Source organism: Pongo pygmaeus, chromosome 5 (genome assembly GCF_028885625.2).
Source record: "Pongo pygmaeus isolate AG05252 chromosome 5, NHGRI_mPonPyg2-v2.0_pri, whole genome shotgun sequence".
Classification (NCBI taxonomy): domain Eukaryota; kingdom Metazoa; phylum Chordata; class Mammalia; order Primates; family Hominidae; genus Pongo; species Pongo pygmaeus.
In genome coordinates this window covers 108768029-108782816 of record NC_072378.2, presented here as the reverse complement: position 1 = coordinate 108782816, position 14788 = coordinate 108768029, and the positions used below count along the sequence as shown (strand labels likewise).

At 41.9% G+C, this 14788-nt stretch overlaps 1 pseudogene; it reads right to left on the bottom strand.

Annotated features, from left to right (window-relative positions):
• Window positions 1–14268: 14268 nt before the first annotated feature.
• LOC129037832 (large ribosomal subunit protein eL43-like) lies at window positions 14269–14518 on the bottom strand (annotated as a pseudogene).
• Between the last annotated feature and the right edge of the window lie 270 nt (window positions 14519–14788).

Sequence of the window (14788 nt, the reverse complement as noted above, 5' to 3'; positions counted from 1 at the left end):
CCGAGATTGTGCCACTGCACTCCAGCCTGGGCCACAGAGGGAGACTCTGTCTCAAAAAAAAAAAAAAAAAAAAAAAAAAGGGACACAAAGACACAGTACTTCCCTTGTTCTGCCTCTGGAGAGTGGTGTGTGAGGATTTGAAGCCCAGAGCTGCTGCAGCCATCCAGTGACTGACACGCTTAGAATGGCAGAGCAGAAAGACGGAATCAATCTGGATCCTTGATAACATTACTTGGCCACTGAATCAACCACCCTGTGTTTGTTCCATCTCAGAATTACTTCATATGTGAAATACTCCTCCACCTTCACCGGAACATATGTTACATTTCTGTAATGATTAGGCCACTTAAGTTGAAGCTTTCCTGTTACTTGCCGCCCAAAGCATCATGATCTACTTCTGTGTCCAGCCCTGTAAAAATGATTGTGATAGACAGGAACATAAGGCATGGCCATCTCCTTGGACCTGAGCAGCCTGTGGATGTGTATCCATGAAAATAAAATGGATGTAAAGCGTGGCCATATTCAGAAAGTCCCTTCTGAACAACTGTCCCTCTCAGAAGTGGACTCAGCATCCATTCTTCCTCTACAATAGCAGCCGATTTCATTTTGTGGAATTTCCTTTCCTCCATTATGTTCAGTAAATGGAAACAATCTGACCTGCCACCAAGAAGGCTGAAGGGGTTCCTGAAGGTTCTTTCTGGCAGATACTTCCTGTCACCCCGAGCAGCCAGAAGCAGGCTCACACCTAAGCTCAGTGAATCAGATGCTTTCTCTCAAGACTTTTCGTCTCCAACCAAGTGATTCAAGGATAGAAACTAGTGGGGGCTGTTCATTCATCCCAGAAACTCCCGCTGTAGCCCTGGTATCTGGCCAAGACTGCCAAGTTGTTCCAGCTGCCTGGTTGCCCAAAGCTGCCCTGGAGGAATATCTGTTCTGTTTCTAAAACCACCATGTTCTCGGAAAACAGATTACAAAACCTCCCCAATAGCTCAGCTAGAGACATTGCAGCACAAAAGCGTACATACTTGAAGAAAATCCAAATCAGAACCTTATGAAAGTCCAGTTTTACAATCTACCTCTTTCTCTAAAGATTGTTTTAGTGAATTTATACTGAAGCATTCTTTATACATGTAACCCATCCTATTTATTCTTCTTGTTCCCCTATCAAAATTGGGGTGTTTAAGTTATGAAATAAAAAGGCTGATATAAAGCAAGCTGCTAAAATTAAACTCATGAAGAAGTTTACAGATGAATCAACTGTTCATGGAACATTTGTTTTAAAATTTAAGGGAATATTGGTATCCCAGATCTTTGCTTCTTGGGAACTTGAGGACAATTATATGAAATATTTTTCAAAGTATTTTATTTCTAGGAACTGTAATAGTCAATACTGTGTGACCTCAAAAAGCAAGAAAAATAAATATTGAGGATGTGGAAGAAAAAAATCATTTCATCCTTCATTTGGATTTTTTTAAACTTACATAATTTTTTAAAACTGTGATAAAATACACATAAAATTTCCATCTTAAACACTTTTTTTTTATTTGAGACAGGGTCTCACTCCAGTTGCCTAGGCTGGAATGCAGTGGCACAATCTTGGCTTACTGCAGCCTTGATCTCCTGGGCTCAGGTGATTCTCGCACCTCAGCCTCCTGAGTTGCTGGGACTACAGGCATGCGCCCCCACGTCCAGCTAATTTTTTGTATTTTTAGTAGAGATGGGGTTTCGCTATGTTGCCCAGGCTGGTCTCAAATTCCTAGACTCGAGCAATCTGCCCATCTTGGCCTCCCAGAGTGCTGGGATTACAGGCATGAGCCACTGCAACCAGCCATCCGTCTTAAACTTTTAAGTACTACATTTAGTAGAACTTTTTTAAGTTAGACAGTTTAATATTTTGAGTTTACTAAACATATTCTCATACAATTTGCTAAAGTGAAGGCTTGTGAATTTTCAAGTAAAACCAAAATTCTTTTGTCTATTCTCTGAAGAAATGTTAGTTGTAAAAATCAAGACCACATTGCAGTAATGACTTCTATTCTGTTTTTGAACATTGAAACAAATGAAAATGATCAAAGAAGAGAGACACATTCATGGTGTAAGCCATTTAATTTCTCATTTTAAACCTCCAGCTAATTAGAAATACTAGATAATGTTCAGTGGGTCTTATAGTAGTCAAAAGGAATTATACATAATTTTTTTTTTTTTTTTTTTGAGAGAGTCTCGCTCTGTCACCCAGACTGGAGTGCAGTGGCGCGATCTCGGCTCACTGCAGCCTCTGCCTCCTGGGTTCAAGTGATTCTCCTGCCTCAGCCTCCTGAGTAGCTGGGACTACAGGCATGCACAGAGACAGGGTTTCACCATGTTGGCCAGGATGGTCTCGATCTCCTGACCTTGTGATCTGCCCGCCTTGGCCTCCCAAAGTGCTGGGATTACAGGCGTGAGCCACTGCGCTCGGACTACATCACTATTAAAACAAATTTATTAGGAAAAATTTTCGCGCATACAAAGTGGACAAGAGTAGAATAAGCTCCTATTAGCCAACCCTCAGTTTCAACAATTATCAATATTCTGCCATTCTTGTCTGATCTATATCTCTCCCCTTTCCCCTCCCACATTTACATCCAGTTATTATAATTTTTACTTAGACCAGGCACGGTGGCTCATGCCTGTAATCCCAGCACTTTGGGAGGTCGAGGCGGGTGGATCACCTGAGGTAAGGAGTTCAAAACCAGCCTGACCAACATGGTAAAACCTGGTCTCTACTTAAAATACAAAAATTAGCCAGTGTGTTGGCACACGCCTGTAGTCCCAGCTACTCAGGAGGCTGAGACAGGAGAATTGCTTGAACCCAGGAGGCGGAGGTTGCAGTAAGCTGAGATTGTGCCACTGTACTCCAGCCTGGGTGACTGAGTGAGACTCCGTCTCAAAAAACTAACTAGGCTGGGTGCAGTGGCTCACGCCTGTAATCCCAGCATTTTGGAGGCCGAGGCAGGTGGATCATGAGGTCGGGAGTTGGAGACCAGCCTGGCCAAGATGGTGAAACCCCGTCTCTACTAAAAATACAAAAATTAGCCAGGTGTGGTGGTGGGTGCCTGTAATCCCAGCTACTTGGGAGGCTGAGGCAGGAGAATCACTTGAACCTAGGGGGCAGAGGTTGCAGTGAGCTGAGATCGCGCCACTGCACTCTAGCCTGGGCGACAGAGCAAGACTCCGTCTCAAATAAATACTTTTTACTTAGTCCTTTTGGTAAAATTTCTACCCAAGAGGGTGCACAAATCTTAACTGTACAATTCTGACAAATGAATACTGACATGTCACCTACACCCCATTACAATAGAGTACATTTCTGTTTCCCCAGAAAGTTTCTTCATGTCTCCTCCGTGTCATCCCCCATTCAGAGGAAGTCACTGCTTTCATTTTCTCGCCTTGATTATTTTTGCCTGTTCTAGAACTTCACCAAAATGGAACTATCTGTGTACTTTTTGAATCTAATTTCACTTAGCATAATGTTTGTGAGGTTTGTCGGTGCTGTTGAGTAGTTCCTCCTTTATCATTGCTGAGTTGTATTCTGTTATAGAATACAATGGACTAGATAAGCAAACACTGCACTTTGCTTATCTATCCTCTGGTTGACGGATATTGAGTTGCTTCCAGCTTTTGGTTGTTGTGAAGAAAAGCTGCTATGAACATTTCTGTACAAGCCTTTTTGTGGACACGTTTTCATTTCTTTTCAATAAATACTTAGGAATGGAATTTCTAAGTCAAAGTGTAACTCTATGCTCTGCATAAGGCACTGTCAGACCATTTTCCAAAGTGGTTGAACCATTTTATAGTCCAACATATACCTTCCACATTATACATCAGCATATGAAAATCCCAGTTACTCCACATCCTTTAACATGCTTTATCTGCCTTTTAGATTTTAGCCACCCTGGTGGATATAAAGTAGCATCTCATTGCTCTTTTCATTTGCATTTCCCTGGTGAGTAATGAGGCTGATCGCCTTGTCATATGCTATTAGTGATGTGTGTATATTTTCATTTGTGAAGTGTCTGTTCAAACATTTTTCCCTTTTAAAAAATTGGGCTTTTCTTTTTTTATTATTGCGTTTTAGGAGTTCTTTTATATATTCTGATACAAGATCTTTGTCAGATACATGTTTTATGAATATTTTTCAGTCTGTGGTTTGTCTATTTGTTTTCTTAATCGTGTCTTTTGACAGGCAGAATATCTTAATTTTGGTGAAGACTAATTTGTTAATTTTTTTGTGGTTTTCACTTTCTTTATCCTGTCTGAGTAATTTTTTGCCAACTCCAAAGATGTAAAGATATTTTCCTGTGTTTTCTTGTACATAACTTTGTAGTTTTTGCCTTTATGTTTGTATCTATAATTCATCTCAAAATAATTTTTGTGTATTATCTGAGGTCAGGGTTTATTTCTTAAATGTGGATATCCAGTTGTCCTACCATCATTTTGAAAATAATTTTTTCCCCTTTAATTTCTTTGGCACCTTTGTGAAACATCAATAGACCGTATTTGTGAGGCTCTATTTCTGGATTCTATTATTTTTCATTGGTTGATATGACTATCTCTATGCCAATACCACACTGTCTATATTACTATTAGAGTATATGTCTTATATGGTAGATGAGTTAGTTTCTGTATTAGTCTGTTCTCACACTGCTATAAAGAAATACCTGAGACCGGGTCATTTATAAAGAGAAGAGGTTTAATTGGCTCACAATTCTGTGGGCTGTGCAGGAAGCATGACTGGGGAGGCCTCAGGAAACTTATAATCATGGCAGAAGGGGAAACAAGCACATCTTACATGGCTGGAGCAAGAGGAAGAGAATAGATGGGGGGAAGGTGCCACACACTTTTAAACAACCAGATCTCATGAGAACTCTATCATGAGACAGCACTGGGGGATGATGCCCAACCACTGGAAATCCACCCCCATGGTCCAGTCAGCAGGCCCCTCCTCCAACACTGGGGATTAGAATTCAACATGGGATTTGGGTGGGGACACAAATCAAAGCCATATCAATATTCTAACTTGCTAGTACAAACTACTACAAACTTTGTGACTTAAAACAATACCAATATATTCACTTAAGGTTCTGAAGGTCAGAAGTCTGAGATAAGTGTTAGGGGCAAAAACCAAGGTGTTGGCAGGACTAGTTCCTTCTTGAGGCTCCAGAAGGAATCCATTACTTGCCTCTTTCAGTTTCTAAAGTTCGCCTGCACTCCTTGGCTTGTGATTACATCATTCCAAGCTCTGCTTCTGTCATCGTATTTCCAACTCTGACTCTAATCTTAGTGCTTCTCTCTTATAAAGACCCTTGAATTTGTCCTACCCAAGTAATCTAGCATGTTCCCAGGGTATTCTCCTATCTTAAGATTCTTAATGCATCTGTAAAATGTCTTTTGCCTATTAACGTAACATATTCACAGGTTCTGGATATTAGGACATGAACATCTTTAGGGAGCCATTATTCAGCCTGCCACAGTAGGTAAGCTCTTTGTTCTTATTCAGTAATGTTTTGGCTATTTTAGGTCTTTTGCATTTTTATGTGCATTTGAGAATGTGGGAGAATTAACATCTTAAAAATATTAAGTCATCCTGTATATAAACTTAGTATAACTCACCATTCATTTAGGAGTTCCTTAATTTCCATCAGCAATATTTTATAGTTTTCTTTTTTCTTTTCTTTTTTTTTTTTCTGAGACGCAGTCTTGCTGTGTTGCCCAGGCTGGAGTGCAGTGGCGTGATCTCAGCTCACTGCAAGCTCCGCCTCCTGGGTTGACGCCATCCTCCTGCCTCAGCCTCCCGAGTAGCTGAGACTACAGGCGCCTGCCACCATGCCTGGCTAATTTTTTTGTATTTTTAGTGGAGACAGGGTTTCACTGTGTTAGCCAGGATGGTCTTGATCTCCTGACCTCGTGATCTGCCCGCCTCGGCCTCCCAAAGTGCTGGGATTACAGGCTTGAGCCACCGTCCCTGGCCTATTTTATAGTTTTCAGTGTAGAAGTTTTACATTCATGTAGAGATCTTTCATTAAATTTAGTCCTAAATAGTTTATAATTTGTTGCTGTTATAAATAAAATTATTTGGGGCTATTATGTTATTTTCTAATTATTTCCTGCTAGTATACAGAAATATACATTTTTATGCTTATATATCTTTATAGATTTTGTATCTTGAGGTCTTGCTGAATTCATTTTCTAGTTTTAGATTTTTGCTGTTATTATTGTTGGTTCCTTGGGTTTTTCTAAGTAAACAATCATGACATCTGCAAATAGGGACAGTTTTACTTCGTTTCTAATTTTTCTAATTTTTATTTTGTTTTTCTTGCCTTACAACAATTATAACAATGGCTAACACCTCCAGTACATATTGACTAAAAATGGTGAGAGCAGATATTCCCTATTCTTAAGGTATTTATCTTTACAACAATAGATATAGGTATTAGTTGTAAATTTTTTATAAGTGCCATTTATCGGATTGAGGAAGTTCTCTTCTATTCCAAGTTTTCAGAGGTTATTTTTTTTTTAAACTATGAATGAGTGTCAAGTTCTGTCAAATGCTTTTTCTGTGTCTACTGTGTTAATCTGTGTTGTCATTCTGTTACTTGGGAGGAATGCATTTGTTTGATTTTTAAATATTAAACCAACCTTGCATTCTTGGAGCAAACCTGCTTTATCATGATGTATCATTTTGTTCAGAATTATTGTGTCATGTTCATGACATATAGTGATCTTTAATTTTCTTTTCATTTAAAGCTTTTGTCTGATTTTGGTATCAGGGTTTTACTGGCCTGCTAAAAGAAGATGTGAAATATTTCTCCTTTCTCTATTTTCTAAAGGATTTTGTCTAAAGCTGGTATTATTACTTTGTTAAATGTTGGATAGAATTCTCCAGTGAATGAATTATTTTTTTCCTTTCTGTTCTTTAAATATGTTATTCCATTTTATTCTGGCCTGTACTATTATTATTATTTTGATACGGAGTCTCACTCTGTCACCCAGGCTGGAGTCCAGTGGCGCCATCTCGGTTCACTGCAACCTCTGCCTCCCAGGTTCAAGTGATTCTCATGCCTCAGCCTCCCAAGTAGCTGGGATTACAGACACACACCACCACACCCAGATAATTTTTGTATTTTTAGTAGAGACAGGGTTTCACCATTTTGGCCAGGCTGGTCTTAAACTCCTGACCTCAGGTAATCCACCTGTCTTGGCCTCCCAAAATGCTGGGATTACAGGCATTAGCCACCATGCCCAGCATGGCCTTTGCTATTATTAGAAGGTGTTATATGTATTGTTCTTCTCCTGTATAAAATGTGTTGTTTGCATCTGACTAGTCAACCCAGTGATGGTGTGAATTTCTGCTGTCCTTAAGCTGTGCACAGATTGGGAAGTGAGCGAAAGCAAAAAGCTGCTGCAAATGAGTGAGTCTTACCACAGCAGATTCCTATCTAATTTCTCAAAGCTTTTGGTTATTTTTCACAACTTTCTCATAGTCATTTTTATGAAAAATGTTTCCCAGATATCATAATTATTGTTTGGGAGGGTTTGTCCAACCAAAGCACTCTGTCACTATTGTATATTATTTTAAAATATATTCAAAATTTGGAAATTATTTATTGAGAAGCTCAAAATTACCCAAATGCTCAACTCTGAAACCCAACTGTACATAAGAGAAAGTAAAGCATAATTTGGGCCTTAATACACAAAGTATATAGAACCGATTTAAATAATCACAAGGTGTTCCCCCTTGATGAATGCCACTGACAATTCTATTCCCATTGGCAAGGTGATGTAGGACAAAGCAGTCTGGAGCAGGTGGCATGTGCCATGTATTAAGTTGGTGCAAAAGTAATTGCGGTTTTGCCATTACTTTTAATGGCACCAACCTAATAACTCTTGAGCGATGAGCAGTGAGTACCCCACATCTAACTTCTTGGCAAAACCAGCCTACCAGCAGGCTGATAGCCTTAATTATGAGACAACACCAATGGGAAAGATTTGTATGGAAGGTGGACAGTAGAGTAATATATGAGAATGCTCTACACTGTCCAGAAACAGAGCAACTGCAGGGAGGGTGGGACGAAAAGTGCTTTTAAGGAGGTTCAATTTCTCTTTTTTTTTTGAGACGGAGTCTCGCTCTGTCACCTAGGCTGGAGTGCAGTGGCACAATCTTGGCTCACTGCAAGCTCTGCCCCCCGGGTTCACACCATTCTCCTGCCTCAGCCTCCCGAGTAGCTGCGACTACAGGCGCCCACCACCACGCCTGGCTAATTTTTGTATTTTCAGTAGAGACGAGATTTTACCGTGTTAGCCAGGATGGTCTCGATCTCCTGACCTTGTGATCCACCTGCCTCGGCCTCCCAAAGGGCTGGGATTACAGGCGTGAGCCACCGCGCCTGGCCAAGGAGGTTCGATTTCAAGCATGAAACCGGTTGTTACATTTAACAAGAGTGTGAAGGAAGGAGGATGAATGATAGAAAAAGAGGGAAGAGAAAGTATATGCCAATGACTTTCATATCCAAATTTCCTCAAGTAACTTCTATTGTTATTCCCCTTAATGAATTAAGGTTGAGGTTTAGAGAGGTAACTGGTTTAAGTGACTCCAGTCTGTTGCACATACCACCATGGCAATGGTTGTAAATTTTTAGAAGTTCAATGTCAAATTGCTAGCTCCTTGGCCTTTCATGGATGACAAAGTGGTCGTTAAAGGCATTCAAGAGACACCAGAGGAAGTGCCATTGTTAAAAAATCTCTGGCTCTGCGCTACCCACACCCACAATCTATTACTCAATCAATCCTCTAGTCAGTTAATTAGAGTTTTAAGTGGGTTAAAAAGCTATTCTCAAAAAATAAAATCCATTCCTGGGAGGCTTATATATCTGTCATGCACATGATTGTATTAATGATTTTACTTACATGGGTTTCCTCCTAATAGCTATCTGAGAGAGAAATGTGTCATCTTCTTTGGGAGGATGTGAGGAAGAAGAAAAGCAATGTGGAGCCAGGGCCACTTGGCAGAGGACTCTGGGGGAAGCAGGGTTGGGCTTTCGGTACCAGAGAGTATCATGGTTTCTTGCGGGGCAGAAACAAGGAAGATGTCAATTGTCAAGAGGAGGTTAAAGACTGTTTTTCCACTTTTGACTTTTCTAAGGTCATTGTTGGTGGCAACTGTCACTACCATGACCACTGCTGAAGATCTTGCATGTGATGCTGCCCTGGGGAATGAGTTCTTTCTTGAAGCTAGCCTTGCTAGGTTGACTCATGTCAAGAATAGGCATTGTGCTTAAAGACAGATGGACCACAGGCTTAACTGAGGGTTCCCCTGCTACTCTATGGTCTCAAACACATGTGGCCCACCTCGGCAGGCACCAGATAACCGACCCTAAATAAAGAGAACCGCTGAGAGGTGGGGGTGCAGTCTCTGGCACACAGGTGCTAGGGAACTAGGGTTTGATTTTAAACACTCTGTGAAATGTGTAGCCAATGTGTTCCCTTCTTTGACTTGGTGCCCAGGAGGCTCAGAGCCAAATTTAGAAGCTCAAGAATTACTGGTATACATTTCCATGAACTAACTTCACTGTTGTCTTTAACTTACTATTCCACTTTCATCTTCCCCTTGCCCTATCTCTTTGTCTGTTTTAGTTTGATATAGTGTGTGCATTTGTATAAAGCCAACACAAATCCTTTTGGGAGTAAGGTGGGGGAAATAAATAAGGAAGACCTCCTCAAATGGTCTTTTAACAGCCTGAGTATGCATCTTTATCTGACAAGAAGAACCGAAGCTGTTTGGTAGCCTTTGTCAAATGAGTAAATGAGTTGTGGAGTAAACCATGAACTTGCTTTAATTTTTTAATTTTTTATTTTTTATTTTAGAGATGGAGTCTTGCTCTGTTGCCCAGGCTGGAGTGCAATGGCACGATCTTGGCTCACTGCAACCTCCACCTCCCAGGTTCAAGCAATTCTCCTACCTCAGCCTCCCAAGCTGGGATTACAGGCACCTGCCACCACACCCAGCTAATTTTTATATTTTTAGAAGAGACAGGGTTTCACCATGTCAGCCAGGCTGGTCTCCAACTCCTGGCCTCAGGTGATCCGCCCGCCTTGGCCTCCCAAAGTGCTGGGATTACAGGCGTGAGCCACCGCACCCGTCCTACGAGCTTGCTTTTAAGTAGGAAAACAAGGTTGACCCAGGGATGTCCTGCCTGCCCCAAAGCCGAGTCTCCTTTGTTTTCTTTGGATTCTTTCCTATCCAGACCAAATTGTTCTACTAGCCTTTTTTATTCTAATTTAATTGTTCAACTAGCTTCTAACTTTATTAAAGCTAAAATTAGAGAAAAGGAGTAATATTGCAGAAAAATCATACTTTGGTTTGCCAAAATAATGAAAGTTTTGTCCTGAAACATGGTTAAATTAAAAAGTAGGCTCACTTGGTTAGGCTACAGAATTCTTATCCCTAACAGCTTAAACAATTTGCACAGACAACTTCCATGAATGGTTTGAGCACAAATCTCTTAATAATATCCTTATAAAAATATTTTTTGTGACCTGCCATCAATCAACATACATTTACTGAGTGTTATCTCTGCTCAAGCACTCAGGGGATTACAAAGATAAGTAAACCCCACCAGGTGTGGTGGCTCATGCCTGTAATCCCAGTGCTTTGGGAGGCCAAGGCAGGCAGATCACTTGAGGCCAGGAGTTCGAGACCAGCCTGGCCAAAGTGGCAAAACTCCGTCTCTACTAAAAATACAAAAATTAGCTGGGTGTGGTGGCAGGTGCCTGGAATCCCAGCTACGAGGGAGACTGAGGCAGGAGAATTGCTTGAACATGGAAGGCAGAGGTTGCAGTGAGCCGAGATGGTGCCACTGCATTCCAGCCTAGGTGACAGAGCAAGACTCTGTCTCAAAAAAAAAAAAAAAAAAGATAAGTAACATCAGTTCTCGTGCTCCAAGGGCCTAAACTGTGAGGGTTGGAAGGTGGATCGAAAGATAAGTAACTGCATATATTGCAAGACAAAATGAGAGGGATGCCTGGAAGGCAGACGAACTCTTGTGAATGCAGAAGAGGAGAGGGTCTGGTTTGGGAGCTGATAATGGTGCAGTCTTCTTGGGAGAAGCAGCATTTGGCAAGGTTGTTATTTTCAAAAGCAGAACAGTGAGACAAAACCAATGAAGCTGTTAAGACCCAACAGAGAGATCCTTGAATTCAGGACAAAGGCACTGGTTCTCAATTTTGCAGTAAGGGGAAGCCACTGCAGGATTATCTGCTGGAGAGTGGTGTGTTTAATCTGACAGCAATGGCATTTTTATTTAATTTTATTTAGACACCATGTGGTTTCAGATTAGGATTTGAACTAATCATTACACTCTTTTTTAAAAAAGAAATGAAATGAAAGCCAGGCATGGTGGCTCATACCTGTAATCTCAGCACTTTGGGAGGCCGAAGCGGGAGGATAGCTTGAGCCTAGGTGTTCAAGACCAGCCTAAGCAACACAGGGATACCTCATCTCTGCAAAAAATTTTTCAAATTAGCTGGGTGTGGTGGCACATGCCTATAGTCCCAGCTATGCAAAAGGCTGAGCTGGGAGGATGGCTTGAACCCAGAGGTTGAGGCTGCAGTGGCAGCTACAGTGAGCTACAATCATGCCACCGCACTCCAGCCTGGGCAAAAGAGCAAGACCCTGTCTCAAAAAACAAAACAAAACAAAACAAAACAAACAAACAAAACAAAACAAAAAAACACAAAGAAAAAAAGAAAAGAAAAGAAAGAATTAAAATAAAAATAAGAAATCAAATGAAAAGTCTAAGTCCCAACTTATATTCCTGCAAACTGAAAATGAGCCAGTCTATTATTGGGCCATCATGGCCTTGTTTTGATTCTACAAGGTACATAAATAACTTGAATTATGGAGAGAAGTAACCAGAAGTCAAATAGCACGTTTGGGAGGGCAGTTCCCTTTAGCGGAGCAATGTGACATTTTAACCTCCCTGCTTTCATTTGGACTGCCTGGGTCCACCTCCAAGAAGTGTGCTGACATTTTAATAGTATTGTTACACAACAAGCTTCCTTTTATTTTACTGAATTTTCCCTCAGACTTACAGCTTTTCTGACTCTACCAAATTCCCTGACAGAAATAGCCCTTAAATTAAATTGCTTCCTTGACTTCTTCAGAGTTTAAAGTTAAGGAAACAATATGTTTCTAATTCTCTTTCGAGTTCTTATGCTCAAGTCAGACCTTTTGCTCTGGTTATGTTACTGATGCTGCATTTTATGTCTCAAAATGCCTGCCATGGCTTTCCTACAAAGTCAAAAAGGATGATTTCAATGACACATTTCCTTGGCAGACATTTTATTAGTAGAGGTAAAAATAACAGAGGGTGCCGGGCGTGGTGCCTCACACCTGTAATCCCGGCACTTTGGGAGGCCGAGACAGGCGGATCACTTGAGGTCAGGAGTTTGAACCCAGCCTGGCCAACATGGTGAAACCCCGTCTCTACTAAAAATGTAAAAATTAGCTGGGCGTGGTGGCAGGCACCTGTGATCCCACCTACTTGGGAGGCTGAGACAGGAGAATTGCTCGAACCCAGGAGGCAGAGGCTGCAGTGAGCTGAGATCATGCCACTGCACTCACTCCAGCCTAGGTGACACAGTGAGACCTGGAAAAGAAAGAAAGAAAAGAAAAGGGAAATGGAAAGGGAAAGGGAAGGAGAAAGGGAAAAGGCAAAGAAAACATAGGGGTAGAGGGGAGGTAAGAGATAGGAAATAAGGCTAGCGTATTAGTCCATTCTGCATTGCTATAAAGGAATACCTGAGGCTGGGTAATTTATAAAGAGAAGAGTTTTATTTGGCTCATGGCTCTGCAGGCTATACAAGCATGCCACCAGCATCTGCTCAGCTTCTGGTGAGACCTCAGGGAGCTTTTACTCATGGCAGAGGGTGAAGGGGAAGCAGATGTGTCACATGGTGAGAGAAGAAGCAAGAGAGAGAAGGTGAGGTCCCAGACTCTTTTTTTTTTTTTTTTTTGAGACAGAGTTGCTGTGGTGCCCAGGATAGAGTGCAGTGGTGGCCCGATCTCAGCTCACTGAAACCTCTGCCTCCAGGGTTCAAATGATTCTCCTGCCTTAGCCTCTCAAGTAGCTGGGATTACAGGCATGCACCACCATGCCCAGCTAATTTTTGTATTTTTAGTAGAGATGGGGTTTCACCATGTTGACCAGGCTGGTCTCAAACTCTTGACCTCAGGTGATCTGCCCGCCTCAGCCTCCCAAAGTGCTGAGATTGTTTTAACAATCAGATCTCCCATAAACTCGTTACCATTGGGGGGGCACCAAGCCATTCATGAGGGATGCACCCCATGACCCAAACACCTCTCACTAGGCCCCACCTCCCACACTGGGGATCACATTTCAACATGAGATTTGGATGGGACAAATAGCCAAACCATATCAGCCAGGAAGTTTAGTACCAAGAAATGATTAAACATGATTTAAAATACTGTGGTATGATAATATATGTAGCTAAGAGTCTTGGGGTCAAGGACAGGCAAGACAAGGACTCATTTAAGGAGACAGGAAGCAGATGGATCTGTCTTTAGGTAGGGAAGTGAATATGAAAGACTGGCAAAAAGAGGCAGGAGTTCCTCCTCCCACAGGCTCATTTGGTACCAGGCCCAATCCTGCTGGGTTACCCCTGCTGGAAGAAGCAGGTAAACATTAGGCTTCTGGCTCCCTACCCCAGGGTTCCCTAAAAACCCCAAGATCAGCAGATAGGCCTGGGACAATTCCAGGTGCACTTACTGACCCAGAGCCCTTGTCCTGAAAATGGAACATCTCCAGCTCTTCCTACTGAGGCCTGAAACTCCTTTAAGCAGTTGATGATAAAAGACATACTCCAGTTAAAGATAGAAGCCAAAAGATTGGCTAGGTAGCACTTTGTGTAAATAAGTTGGTTACCTTATCCTTTCATAGAGCCAAAGACTATACGGCTGGTGGGGACTGGAGGCTCCCTCCTTCAAGAGAGGAAGGAGGGTTTGGAAAGTGGAGAGTCTGTGACAGAAGATGGACCTGGGAGGCACAGCTTTGGGGAGTTGCTGTTTTCACCTTCAGTGGACCCAAGGCAGAAGAAGTTGTGCCCTGGGGCATCCTGGCCCAAGGAAGGCAGTGCTGGGTCACATGATCCCTTAAAAATAATCACATAAGTTAACCTATTTATTATAGGCCAGTAATGTTTGAAATGGAGCCTCTACTGGTCTTCCAATTCCTTCAGTCTTCTGATAGCTGACTTTACTTTGGGGTTGTAAGTCCAGGCACCACTGCTACCATTTTCATGCTGGAGCCACAGTGCCACATCATCCCTTCATCTTGGTTTTGCCACAGAAGGAGCAAAATGTTACTTGCAGGCTGATTCCAATTTTCTTCATTTTCCTGAGAAAGGCACCATACTGGGTCCCATATTTACTGATGACTCCTACCTTCTTGGTGCATTTAGCCATGTCTCTGCCAGCCACCTGATATGGTTTAGCTGTGTCCCCACCCAAATCTCGTCTTGAATTGTAACTCCCACAATTCCCACATGTCGTGGGAGGAACCCAGTGGGAGGTGATTGAATTATGGGGGCAGGCCTTTACTGCGCTGTTGTTGCAATAGTGAATGAGTCTCATGAGATCTGATGGTTTTTAAAACAGGCATTTCTCCACACAAGCTCTCTTTGCCTGCTGCCATCCATGTAAGATATTACTTGCTCCTTCTTGCCTTCTGCCATG